Raw genomic sequence first — 13082 nt, 5'->3', positions numbered from 1 at the left:
TTAGGAGAAGGATAAGAAAATGAGACCCACATGTGACACAGCCACACAGATCATGTACGAACATTTTGGTTAGATACACCCTTTTTGTAATTTCAAGCGTTTCATTTTTTTGTAGCCAATGATGCCCTTTAAAATATTGCTTAGATAGCTTCACTAAACTTATTTATAATTTGCCTTTTCCAAAATGGATTTTGGGTGATTTAAAAAGGAAGACACACACAACTGGTTAGTAACATATATATGTATAAGAAGATGGAAAAAATGTTATCTACCAGGCTTTTTCTTGGGGGAGAACTGTGTTTGGAGTACATTGACAACCTGCCCATAGTGGAAAGAGAAATCCCAAAGGCATACTTAAATAACCAAAGATGATTCCTGAACTGCCATGCACAGGCCAAGGACAGAAATACGTGTTATTCCTAAAGAGATGGGAGAGATTGAGATGGGAACAGGAATGGGTGACACAGGTGGGTGACACAGGTGGGTGAAATTCCTAAGTGATGTGTGTTGTCTGACCTTGGTTTTCCTGCTGGCTCCATCTTCCTATAGATTTCTGTGGTAAGAAATTTCCCCAAATGCTTACTATTGTGTTTCTGGTGGCAACCAGTGAGGGAAATGAACCTTGGCAACAGAGGGTAAAAAGGAGGATTCTGAGCCAGAGGCTTGGAGGCATCAGCTGACGTCTGGGTTGTCCAGACATTACAGGCAGGAAGTAAATTCCTTGGTAATTTACAATTGTTAATGGAGGTCCATGGTTCCAGCTCTCACTTGGAGTTTCCTGGCAGCCACTGTAGAAAGGGAAGCATGGTCAGCTCCATATTTCTTGTTCTCAGGAAGGAAGATGCATACTATCCTCAGAAGTTTTTTTTTCAACTTTAATTTTGGAAGGTGTTTCTTATGCAAGGCTTTCCACAAAAGACCTCAAGTGATATAAGGAAAAAATGCCTTCAAAAGCAGTTTTGGGGCACCTGCGTGGCTCAGTCGTTAAGCATCTGCCTTCTGCTCAGGTCATGATCCCAGGGTCCTGGATTGAGCCCCACATCGGGCTCCCTGCTCAGCGGGGAGCCTGCTTCTCCCTCTCCCACTACCCCTGCTTGTGTTCCCTCTCTCGCTGTGTCTCTCTCTGTCAAATAAATAAATAAAATCTTTTTTTTTTAAGCAGTTTTATAGCTAATCATAGTAGAAGCAGATTTTATGTGGCTGATGCTTGAACTGTCTTCAATCTTTGTCCAGAGCATGGAAGCTAGAGCACAAACAGTGACAAGAATTCTTTGAAGGACTAAAACAATCTAGTCTAAGTATGTAGCTATCTCTAGTGGGTGCTTGTGGCTGATGTGCCACATCATCCCATCCCAGTTGATTAGTCCAAGCCAATCAAAGTAATTCCTTTCCCCTTGCTATTGACTCACTCAGGAATCAGACTATGACCTAATCCTGGCCATGAGAGGTGAGGAGAGAAAATCTAGGGAACTTCTGGGAAAGATTTTCTCCATCTCAAATAGGAAATACAGGAAGAATGTCTCTCTTCCTTCATGGAACATTGTTGTCTGTGAAGTGACACCATGATAATGAAGTCAGTACTCAGGAAGGCAGAGTGGGTAAATAGGAAAGACTCTTCTTGAGCTACTGAGTCAGTCATCCTTGGGAATCTTCTAGTCCTATGCAAGCTAATATGTTTCCTTACTGGCTAAGTCAGTTTGAGTTGGAGATTGTCTTACTTGCACTTAGAAACATCTTGACTGATACATCTTTCAATAATCTATCATTACCTAATGATAAAAACAGTGGAAATCATAGGGGACAAAGGAAAGCGAGTGGATGAGGTCATAACCCATCCTTTGGCTTGCCTGTCCAAACAGCTCATCCTTTATCACTGTCCACCTCCAGTTACACCTCTGTGCTCCAAGAACACTAAACTTGCTTGCATAGTTTAGTACAGACTATCCTTTTTCCAGGAGAGCTCCCTTACCCCCTTGAGTGAGTGTGCATATATATATACACATTCAAGCATGCATGCAACATCTCCAGCCTGGCCTCTTCTGCTCAGCCTTCACTCTTTCAAGTTCATTCAGATGCCACTTTCTTAGGATTGGGGAACAAGGGGATCCTTTGACATATACTCCCAATCCCTGCCCATTTAAGGTATCTGTGGTAGGGAGTCTTTAAGCTGGCCCCAGTGATCTCTACTCTGGTATTCATGCCCCCGTGTAGTCTTTTTCCTTTGGTATGAGCTGGAAGTCACTCACTTGTAATGAATAGAATGCAGCAGAAGGGTGTCCATTTTCTCCCTAAGATGTCACTTCCAAGAGTAGGTTACAAAAAGACTGACTTTTGTCTCCAGCACTCTTTTCTCAGTCTCCGATTCTCTCTCTTGGACCATCAGTTGCCAGAGACCCTCAAATATCTATAGAGAAGCCCACATGGTAAGAACTGAAGCCTGCCAGCAACCATGTCAATGAGCTCGGAAAAAAATCTTTTGAGACCTACAAAAAGTCACATAAGTGAGTTTGGCAACAGACGATACCACTTCCCCAATTAAGCCTTCAAATTAGACTTCAGCCCTAGCTGACAGCATGGCTGTGACCTTATGAGAGATCGTGAGTCAGAGGTAACTAGGTAAGTCATGCCCAGGTTGCTGATCCAAATAATTTATGAGATAATAAATGTTTGTTCTTTTGTGCCACTAAGTTTTGGAATAATTTGTATTACAACAGAGGTAATAAATACACTATCCCTTTCCTGAGTTCCCACAGAAATCTGTAGTTCCCCCATTATAACACTTATATTCTGTGTTATAATTATCTGTTTATTTGTGTGCCCACTCCACTAGACTGTAAATTCTGTTAAGATAGGGGCATTGTCTGTCCAGTGTGGTACTGTATCTTCCGCAAATAACGCTGTTCTTAATAGATACAATATGCTACCACTCACTGAATAATGATAGTAGGTTGGGACTCTATAAAATATGTGGCACTAATATTGCTGTGGAATAGGAAGTTAGGTCAAGGAGATAAATACCATAAAGAAAGGCAATGAAATTAATACCAAATTATAAAAGTTATTAATTTAACAAATGTGTAAACAGACTGAGCACCAACTAAGATGGTATATAAGATAAAATAAAATTTTAAATATCATACCCTTGGTAATATGCACTGTGATGTCTACTGTGGTAGAACTATCAATGAGAGTGAGGGCATAAACAGATGTAAAAACACTGACCATGTAACTGTCAGCATTGAACCTGGGCTGATGGCCTGACCTCTCTGGGCCTCAGTTACCCATAGGTAAAGGAGGCTTCATATCTTCTTAAAGATCCCTTTTAGCTCTAATATTCTAGTTTATGTGTGAAACCATTCTGTAAACACTTACCTCAAATTATTTCAGATCTGTGGTCCTCAGTCTCTTGATTTTTCCATCCCATCACAGCTGAGGGATCCCACTGAAACAGTGATTTTTTTCAGCCTGTAGGGAGGAAAAGGACACAGCACATTGTGGGCCTTTTGGAATTTCTGGGTAATATGTATAGTGTGAAAAAGTTTCCCAGATCATTCTGACCTGCTCGATGCCCAGTTTTGAAAATCTTTGGTGTAATACACGACTAACCAAGAAATTATGGTCAACAGTCCAGAAATTCTGCTGTTTGACAAAATGAATGCAGTAGACCTTAGTATATATTCAGTAGAAGCTCAAAAGAAATAGCTGGAAAATAATCTAAGCAGAAACACTTAACAAGTGACCCATTCTAGGAGAGTTATGTCAGAATATGGATCTTAGAACACCATCACAAAGTTTCTTATTTTCCCAGAGGCTGAGGTACTTTACCCAATGAGCTTTTGAACCTGGCAATCTATCATGTTTTAACAATAATTCAGAAGGCAGTACCTCAAGGCATTTACCACATGACCAGGAGGCTTCTACATCTACAGGAGTTTATTGTCAATATCTTTGACTGGAAAACCCCATATTGCTCTAATTAGTTTATAGCAGATTCTTTTGAGATATAGTAATAACGATAATATCTAGCTTTTGTTTAATTCTTTCATTTTTCAAAAAGCTTTCCATCTGTCATTGTGTCATCCTCAAAGTGCACCGGTTAAGTAAGCAGTGCCGGTGTCCTAACATTTTCCCTGTAAGTTTACTCATTTCCTCATTCACTATCTGCATTAATCCAGAATCCACTGTGTGTCAGGGACTCAATGGGGATACAATGCTGAATAAGACGTGGCTGATACTCTTGGGGGTTCAAGATTTAGGAAAGGCAAACATGTAAGCAGGTAATTATAGTGCTCTCAGGTACGTGCTTTCTCTCACATAGTAACCTGGGCATCTATGTTACACCTGGCCCATATTTAGAACTACAGAGGAATGGTGGGCTCAAGGGGATGGTTCCAACAGTGGAATTATTCAGTCCTCAACATGTCAGCAAGGGTTCCTCCATTCACACACCATTCCATGAGGGAATATCATTGCTTTTCTGTACTTTTGGGCTCTGGTTCATCCCTAAAGAAGCCATAAGTTCCCCTAAATTCAAGAGACATATGGCTCACTGTTTAGCAATACCACTTCTCACAGTTATTGATGTTGCTTTCACCCGTTAGAGAGTCCATCTTTTAGAAGAAGCTCTTAAGTTTAGAAGCTCAATAAGGGAAATGTGTGAAGTTTGAATCTTCAGATGAAGCCTATGGTATGCTGGAACGCATGTACATTGGCTCCTGAAAGCCAAACGCACACATCTCTTCCCCACTCAGTGTTCCTTTATACCAGATAGGTAGCTTGAAATTGTCCATGGTGTGGGAATATTTTCACCACAGAAATCGGCAAACCCTACCTATCATGACTGTTTTTCTCCCGAAGAGCTAGTTGTTAAAACATTTGCCAGCACACCACTGACTAGAGCTCACTGTCCTTCGCCTAGGGCTTGATTAAATTGATAGATTTACTAATCGGCTCTGCATATGATATGCAAAACAGTCTCTTAATTTGGGTTTGAATATAATTATACAAACTGTATTAATTTCTTCTCCCTTCCTCCTACATACGTGGGTTAAAACTCCCCTAATTTGACATGTAAATTTATGCAAAATCGCGAACAATTTGGGTTTTATGGTGAGAACCCTGGAACACTAATAACACTGCAATCTTGTTTACACAGACACTGAACCGAGGCTCATTCAAAACCACTCTCCTACGTTGCCACCTACAGAAAATCAACCCAGCTGAAATGAACTTTACTTCTATAATTGACAAATACCTATCTTCCTTCTTGTTGGAAGAAATAAACCAAAGATCAAAACAAAACAGAAAAATGCAGTTGTGTTCATCTCAAAAGATTTTATAAATCATCAATTTAAACAATTCTTTTCTCTGATATATGTCTCCAACAAAATTGCTCCTCTAGAAGGATTTCCCTGTTCCTGCCAATGGTCTTTGTTTTCCCAGTCACCATACTGGAAGCTTCAGTGTCATCCAAGTGTTCACCACTGTGCTAGCTGGGCCCACAGAAAAGGTTCAATTAATATATGTTGAATAGATCATTTTTTTTTTATTCCTCTTCTTTATAATCCTATGTAACAAATCAGCAAGTCTGCCAGTACTAACCTAGGCCCTCACTACTACAACGTTTCCCACTACCTATCTCCTACTTGTCTCTCTCTACTTTCAAGCATTTATACAACAGGCTTTAGCTGAGGGTGTGTTTTGTGGCAAGTACTGGGCTTGGGATGAAAATGAACCAGACATTCCACCTTCAAGGTGGGAGAGACACAAATGGATAAAAAACACTCTCTGCAATATGACAAGGGCTATACCCATGGAAGACATAGAGTGTTACACAAGCAGCAGGGAGAGGGATTGGGCCTATTTCAAGTGGGGGAGAGTCTTGAGCTGGGTTTTACAGTATGCCTAGAATTTTGCTGTGGGAACAAAGTGGGGAAAAAACAATGGAGGAGGAGAGGAAACGGTCAGTGTAGTTGGTCTTGGGTTAAAGCTGAGGCAGGAGTGCAACTGAGATTCCCTGAGTTAAATGCTGCTTTGCCATTCTGAATGACTTTAGGCAACTTACCTCAACTCACTGGGACTCTATAAAATATGTGGCACTAATATTGCTGTGGAATAGGAAGTTAGGTCAAGGAAATAAATACCATAAAGAAAGGCAATGAAAGTAATACCAAATTGTAAAATAGTTATTAATTTAACAAATGTGTAAACAGACTGAGCACCAACTAAGATGGTATATAAGATAAAATAAGATTTTAAATATCCTACCCTTGGTAATATGCACTGCAATGTCTATTGTGGTAGAACCATCAGTTCTGAATGACCTTAAGCAACTTACCTCAACTCATTGCACCTCAGTTGCTTCCTGTGCAAAAGGAGATCATCTAGCTTATAAAATTGTGAGGATTAATGGCTAATGAATATAATTTCTTAGGGTGGAGCCTACAATACCTTAAATGCTCAATAGTGCTACCTATTTTTCCCACTATTCCAGGCAAAGGGACTAGCCTTTGAGAAATTATGGAGATGAGAAACTGATATGGTCAGGAAGGACAAGCTTGCATGATAGCTGGCTATAACACTGGGTATTGGTTGAGGAGCGGTAAAAGATGAGTCTGGAATGGCAGGCCAGAGTCTGGACCTGAAGGACTTTGTGTGCCATGCTCAATTTTTTGAGCTTTAACCTGGAGGTGATAAGGACCCACTGAAGGATTTTAAGAGGGAAAGTGACCATTCTACTTCTTGCTGCTAAGCTGAACGTTGCTTTTATTGTCTTTCTCCTGCCCAATACTGTCAAAGAGGAATAGAGCTGAATGTTTATTAAAGATGGCAAGACAGATTTTCTGCAGTCTAGTTCAGGAGGGGAGACAGACTCCAGTATACACTGAACTCTTCTCCATTGAAACAAAAGGTTTTTAAATGCTGGCATGTACTAAAGAAAAGTATTGAAGGATGTTGGGGGGTGGTAGTGGTCAGTGTGATTAGGCCATCTGTGTTTGCTGACTGGTGCTTAATCCAAGTTAGGCACCTACCCTCCCACAGAGACTGGGCAACAGGGACCCTACTTTTCTTGATGATTACATTTCAAAGGGATGGCTCACTTGAGAGCCATTTTCCTGGGTTGTAGAAGATATATCTCAAATGGACAGAGAAAGGATTTATAATTGTAAGTTTTCTAAAGAAAATGCTCTAAAAAAAGGGAGATTAGGGGCCTATTGTTAGGTTTTGACAGAAACAAACAGTAAATTCTTGTGGCAGTTTGAGCTTTCTCAGCCACATTTAAGGACTGTGGTCATCCTAGGGACAAGGCCTTGGGCTGATAGAAGTCACGCTAGTGCTTGTTTAAGTCTCTTAGAATGTGGGGTAGACAAACTTATTTGTGCTATTCTCATAGGCCATGGTTGAGGCCTAGTTGAGAAGGCAGTGCAAAGGAACCTGACAGAAATTTGGTCAAGGAAGGAATACTCTAGGTAGCTCTCTTCTCTGTTGTGTGACATGCACTGGCTTACCTTTGCGTGGGAAACCTCATCAATCAAGCCCCTCCACAATTTATATGGTCTGCTCAAGTTCGGTTTGGAATGGCCCCTCGTACGTCCCTTTCTCATTTTGATCTCTGGGTTTTTGCTTCTGTTGTTTCTTTTCTCTTCCACCACTTGCATCATTTTTACCTCCCGAAGTCTCACTCTGTGAAGGCCCCATCTCTATGAAGGCTTATTTGATAACTCTGGGCTCTTTTCTCTGAACTACAATACTCAGTTATCTCGCCTCACAAATTAGCACTTACTTACCCACATATTGTGTTTGGAACATACGGGGTTTTGGAAAGTGTACTGGGCTTGGAAGTCAGAGAGGTTTGGATCTCAGGTCTTCTACCAAGCAGCTGTTCAAACACAAGCAAGTTTCATCTCTGAGCTTCAATTTCTTCATCTCTGTAATGGTGAGAAAACTCATCTCAAAACATCATGATTAATTAGATGACGTTATGTTTGCAGAAGTGCCTAACACAGTGCATAGCCCAAGATTCATGTGAAATAGATATTTATTGAATCTTTTATCACTTACGTATATCAGTTGTCTCCCTGATTTGATCTTAGGCTATTTTAGAGTCAAGAACATGGCTTATCTTTTTCTTTTTTGCAATCTTTATTAAAGTGTTGAGCATGTAATAGGTACTCAATAAACACTGGCCGAAGGAATTGATTAATAGCAAGCTTAGAGGGAAGGGGTTGAGTCTGTTGCACAATCTGTGAGGAGTTTAGCAAATGCTCAATAAGGAAATGAGTCCCCAGACACCTACCAAAAAAGAACAAAAAACAAAAAACAATTAATTTATACAGTTCTAGGAAGTACTAGGTTAGTGTAAGGGACTTTTTGACCTTCAAGAAGTCCCCAACAGCCTTTAAAACATTAGGACATACTGAGCAAAAGTCTACAAGAAAACTAGGAAATGGATATAACTATGGGTAACCCTAAAAAAATCTGGCTAAATGTCAGGCCCAGCACTAAAAAAAATGCAATCAGAGCTGGAACTCCCCAACCCCTCACTCCCTTTGTGCTCGGGGTTGGGGGGTTGCGGATATCTCAGAGTAATTAGCTTCTAAACATCCCTATATAATAAATGAATAGAACAGCAGATGCTGAGAGTGATTTATTATTCATCATGAATAGCAAGTGAATGAAATAATTTAACAATCACTAATCTCTAAAAGGGACCTACTCATTTTTAATCATCTCATATGACATGTGATCACTCATTCACACATAGCCCCCTGAGCTCATCCTACTGCCAGGAAGACTTAACGGGCAGCAGAGTGCTATTTATGTACTTCTGTGACATGAGTGTATCATTAGGTGGATATTGCAGCCTGTGGGCTTAGGACCATGTTTTTGTGCAGTGTGACAACTTGACACAATCCATACACGTGTCACCTTTTGCATCCCATTAGTATCGAGGGAACCCACAGATGCTAATATGGCGTAGTGGTAATTATACAGCTCACGGTTCTGCGAGTAGGATTAGAAATGGCAACCATGGTGATGGATATAGATTGTGGTGGGTTTGTCACATGAGAGAGAATGCTAAGGGAATGGTTACCTGATGGAAGTCTTTGTCGTGAGAAGTCTAAGTAAAGCATTTCCTATTCTAATTATAATAGTGCTGGTAAATATTGTACTGTTTATTTTTGAGCCACAGGAGAATGTAGACTCGTATTCTAGTGTCTGGCATATTTGGAGAATTTCCTTTATCTGGATTCATCATTTACATATCTAGAAATTTAAAGAATATAAAATCAAGTTTTGCTGTGATTATAGATGCACACATCTCTAAAAACAAACAGAAAACAGAGGAGAAAATAAAATTGAGTGGGAGGCCAGTTAAACTGGCCAGTTAATCTACTTGGGCTCTGGCACAAAATTTAGTGATGATGGTTACTAAGAGTGCTACTATTTTTTTGACTGCCTGCCATATGCTGGGCACTGTTGACACCTTATCTTATTTAATTCTCAACACAATTCTGTGAGGTGGGCACTATTATCCCTATTTACACATGGGGAGATGTATTCACTCAACCTTTGGTTACATCAATGTCAACAAAACAGTTTAGAAAAGAAAAATCTGAAATCAATCACACAGCTTATTTTGAAAAAAAAGTTTAAAATCCTCTCCAGTTTTTTAAAGATCAGTCTTTATATGTAGATATAATTTCAGTAGAATTATTACTGTCCTGAAATTATTTATATTTTATTCTATCATTATTCCTGTTACTATATTATTATTTTTAGTGGGATTATTATTTCTAGTATCATCTCTAAGAAAAGGAATACTTCTCTTCTGTGCCGAAGTTCAATAGATCAATGTATATGACTGTGCATATGAGTCACCGGGGAGGAGAGGACTTCTCAGTACACAGATTCTGATTCAGCACGTCAGTGGTGGGGTCAGTATGATGATCTGTCATCCCACAGTGATGCTGAGACTGCTGGTCCAGGCACCAGGCACCAGGCACTATGGGTAGTGATGCTAAGTGAGAGAGACTGAATTCATCCCCTTCTAGGAAGTAGCCGTCATTCTGGTTTTGAAGTTAAATAAGCCACAGATTTTTCTTCTTCTCTTTTTTGGGGTGGGTGCATGACGTCTTGTTTTTTTATCCATAAGTCCTGTATATTAGGGTGGAATCGGTATTTCTTCTTCTTGCTCTTCAGAAATATTCACATTTCATGCAGATTCTCTTTGGTCTTTCAAGATAGACTATTCCTGACAAGTTATATTTGTTTCTCATTTGATTTTGAGTTACAGTAAAATAGTGACCTACACTCTTCCAGCCTTCTAAGAAGTGTCAGCAGATTGAATTAACTTGGAAAGGAAAAGAACAAGCAATATGGGCAGGACAGAAGAAACCATTCTGGTGGCATTTACCAAGCCATTTGGTTGGCAGTTTGGTTGGGGAGCACAAAAGATTATAAATCATATATTACTTAGAATGTTTGAAGGTTATATTTTGTGTGAAAAACACTAAAGTATATAAGGCTATATTGTTCACAGGACCAGATCTGTCTTTGACCTGAAAGTTTACCTTTAATGTAACGAAGGCTTTATATGTGTCAGAATGAGAAGCAAGCATCCTTGTATGTAGGCATTTCTATCAGTATAGGAGACTGTCGAGAACCAAGGACCCCTCATGTGTGTGACTCCTTCACATGAAAGACTTCTATTTTATAAGAATTTTTTAAGACTTCTTAGTATTTTATTAGACTTTTGGTATTTTGAAATTTGATAAGAATTCTTTTGGTTATGCTGCCAGTAGAATAAGGCTGATTTTACCAAACCTTGGATGAAGTCAAATGCCCACGGGGAGCCAGTCGGGTCCATGGAGGCAGCAGATGATCAGCAAAAGAGAGGAAGATCTGGCGTGAAGCCAAATTGGATTTGAATTGTGACTTTGCCTCTACTGGCCACGAAACCTTGGGGAATCACCGTTCTGGAGCTTCTGTATCCTCCTATACAAAAACGGGACAAAACCACTGCCTCAAAGATTAGTGTAAGGGTAAATCCTGTCTCCAGTGTAACGGACCTTGCCCCAACTAAGTGCTCCATAAATTGCAGTTTCCTTTCCCCCTTTGTATGCACCAAATATATGCCATTTCAGATACAACTGCATGCCCCACTTTTCCCCATCAACCAAGGCTGATTTATGAGAGGAAGATACTGATACACTTCATTAACAATGTTTAAACTACATGCTCTCATCCTCAGGTTATATGGGTTATATCGGTATCAAAGCAAACTGGTTTAGGAAAGGAAAATTGGACTTTAATCACAGTCTTCTTTTGAAAATATAAAGCTTTGGATCCCTCCTCCTGTTTCCTCCCCCAACTTCTCCTTCCCCTCTCCCCCGCCTTCTTCCTCCTCCTCCTTTTGTTTTTTCAGTCAATTTTTATGTTTAGATAAAACTTTGGTAAAATTATTTAATTTGCAACTATATAAGAAACGTTTTTCTTCTGTTCAAAAGTTGAAGGAACCTGAAAAACTCGATTATTTTATATATTTAGTTACACATTTTTCTTCATTCACAAATTATGCTCACACCCGAGCAATTCCTTACAGCAGGCAAATTCCGGCCCCCTGGTACACAGTAAATAGCACTTCTCTCAAGGGCTTCTTTCAGGCTAAGAAGATTTAGATATGAAAAACCAAAATGCTAGAGTAAATTCTTTTCCTTCTTCTTAAGAAATCATGAATAGCATTTATACAAGAGTATCCAAGATCATTCTTTCCATTTAAAGAACAACTCTGGAATCTCAGTTTTTCCAAGATGCGGGATTCAGTAAGGCGAAAGTCCTTGATCTGATTTTGTTTTAGAATCTTTTCCAGTGTGTTTGTCATAGATTTTTCCCTTTAGCAAACCTTAGTGATTCTGAAAACAATTTTAAATCCATCTTTTCCATTTGCTTAGTCTTTCAATTAAGGATTCAGCATACTTATTTAAGAGGTGGACCACTTATGGAAATAGGAGAAGACTAGGATATGGAAAAGAAGTTAAGTGCTTAAGATTTGGCTTCCTGAGGTTACTTGGAAAACTAGAGTCAGAACAAGAATCTGACGTCTGTCTTTTTTTCTTTGACTTGATAACCCAATCACACTGTCTCTAACTAAACGCTACAGTGTGCTGGACCATTACATAGGATAAAGGGAATGAAATTTCAGAGGTGCAGACTAAGATAAGAATGATAAAATTACTCTGTCTGGGAGTTCGAAGAGTACATCAAATCCCTTATATATTTGGGAACCTTTTCTCTCCCGTGACATACAACATTATTTTAGACTTCTAATGGTCTAGGACACTTGGCGATTTCTCATCTTCAAGGTCACAAGCCAAAGCTGAGAACTTCATTTGCATGACCATGAAACCACTTTCCTCTCTATGTGGCTTGCACTTTGAGGACCACCTCTTAGTTTGAATGTACCTTTTGCATGTATGAAGACTCCATTTTAGGTGAAAACTTCCCTGTGTTTTTATAGAATTTTCCTTTTTGATGAGTTTCTACACTTTCTCCTCCCTAGTTCCCCATTGAGGTGTGCCTTTTCTGCCTCTATTGTAGACTTCCTTGGTAGCTTTTGAGCTCCAGGCTGTATCTTTGAGAATGGGATCTGCCAGAGGGAAACCATAGCCCCAACTGCTTCTGTGAATAAAAGTTCTTTTGGAGAGGTTTCCTTTTCTCCTTCTGCTTCATCTCAAACCAGTGTTTACCTCCTGCAAGGCTTTTCACGACCAGTCAGATCAGTGCAAGAGGGACAATCCCGATTCCCCAGCATTATTATGTAACATTCCTAGGTCCTTTATAGTCTCGCTTCAGAGAGGAGTTTTGGTTTGTGTTTTGTTTTTAAATCAAGACCAGATATGGAGACATCTTTCAGGAATTAAAAATAAATAAATAAAAATGTAGTTGTCTACCATGACCATAAGGAGACCCCAAAGCCGAGGTTTGGATTGTGAGCAATCTGATGTTAAAACGTCCTTGGAGCTTTACCCACGTAGAAGTTGAAGCACTAAAGATGGTTCTAACACTGAAATTTCCCTTAT

Source organism: Mirounga angustirostris, unplaced genomic scaffold, assembly GCF_029215605.1.
Source record: "Mirounga angustirostris isolate CCGP_5_RB_7025 unplaced genomic scaffold, mMirAng1.0.hap1 SCAF_1, whole genome shotgun sequence".
In the NCBI taxonomy this organism is placed as follows: domain Eukaryota; kingdom Metazoa; phylum Chordata; class Mammalia; order Carnivora; family Phocidae; genus Mirounga; species Mirounga angustirostris.
This window is presented reverse-complemented; position numbering follows the sequence as displayed.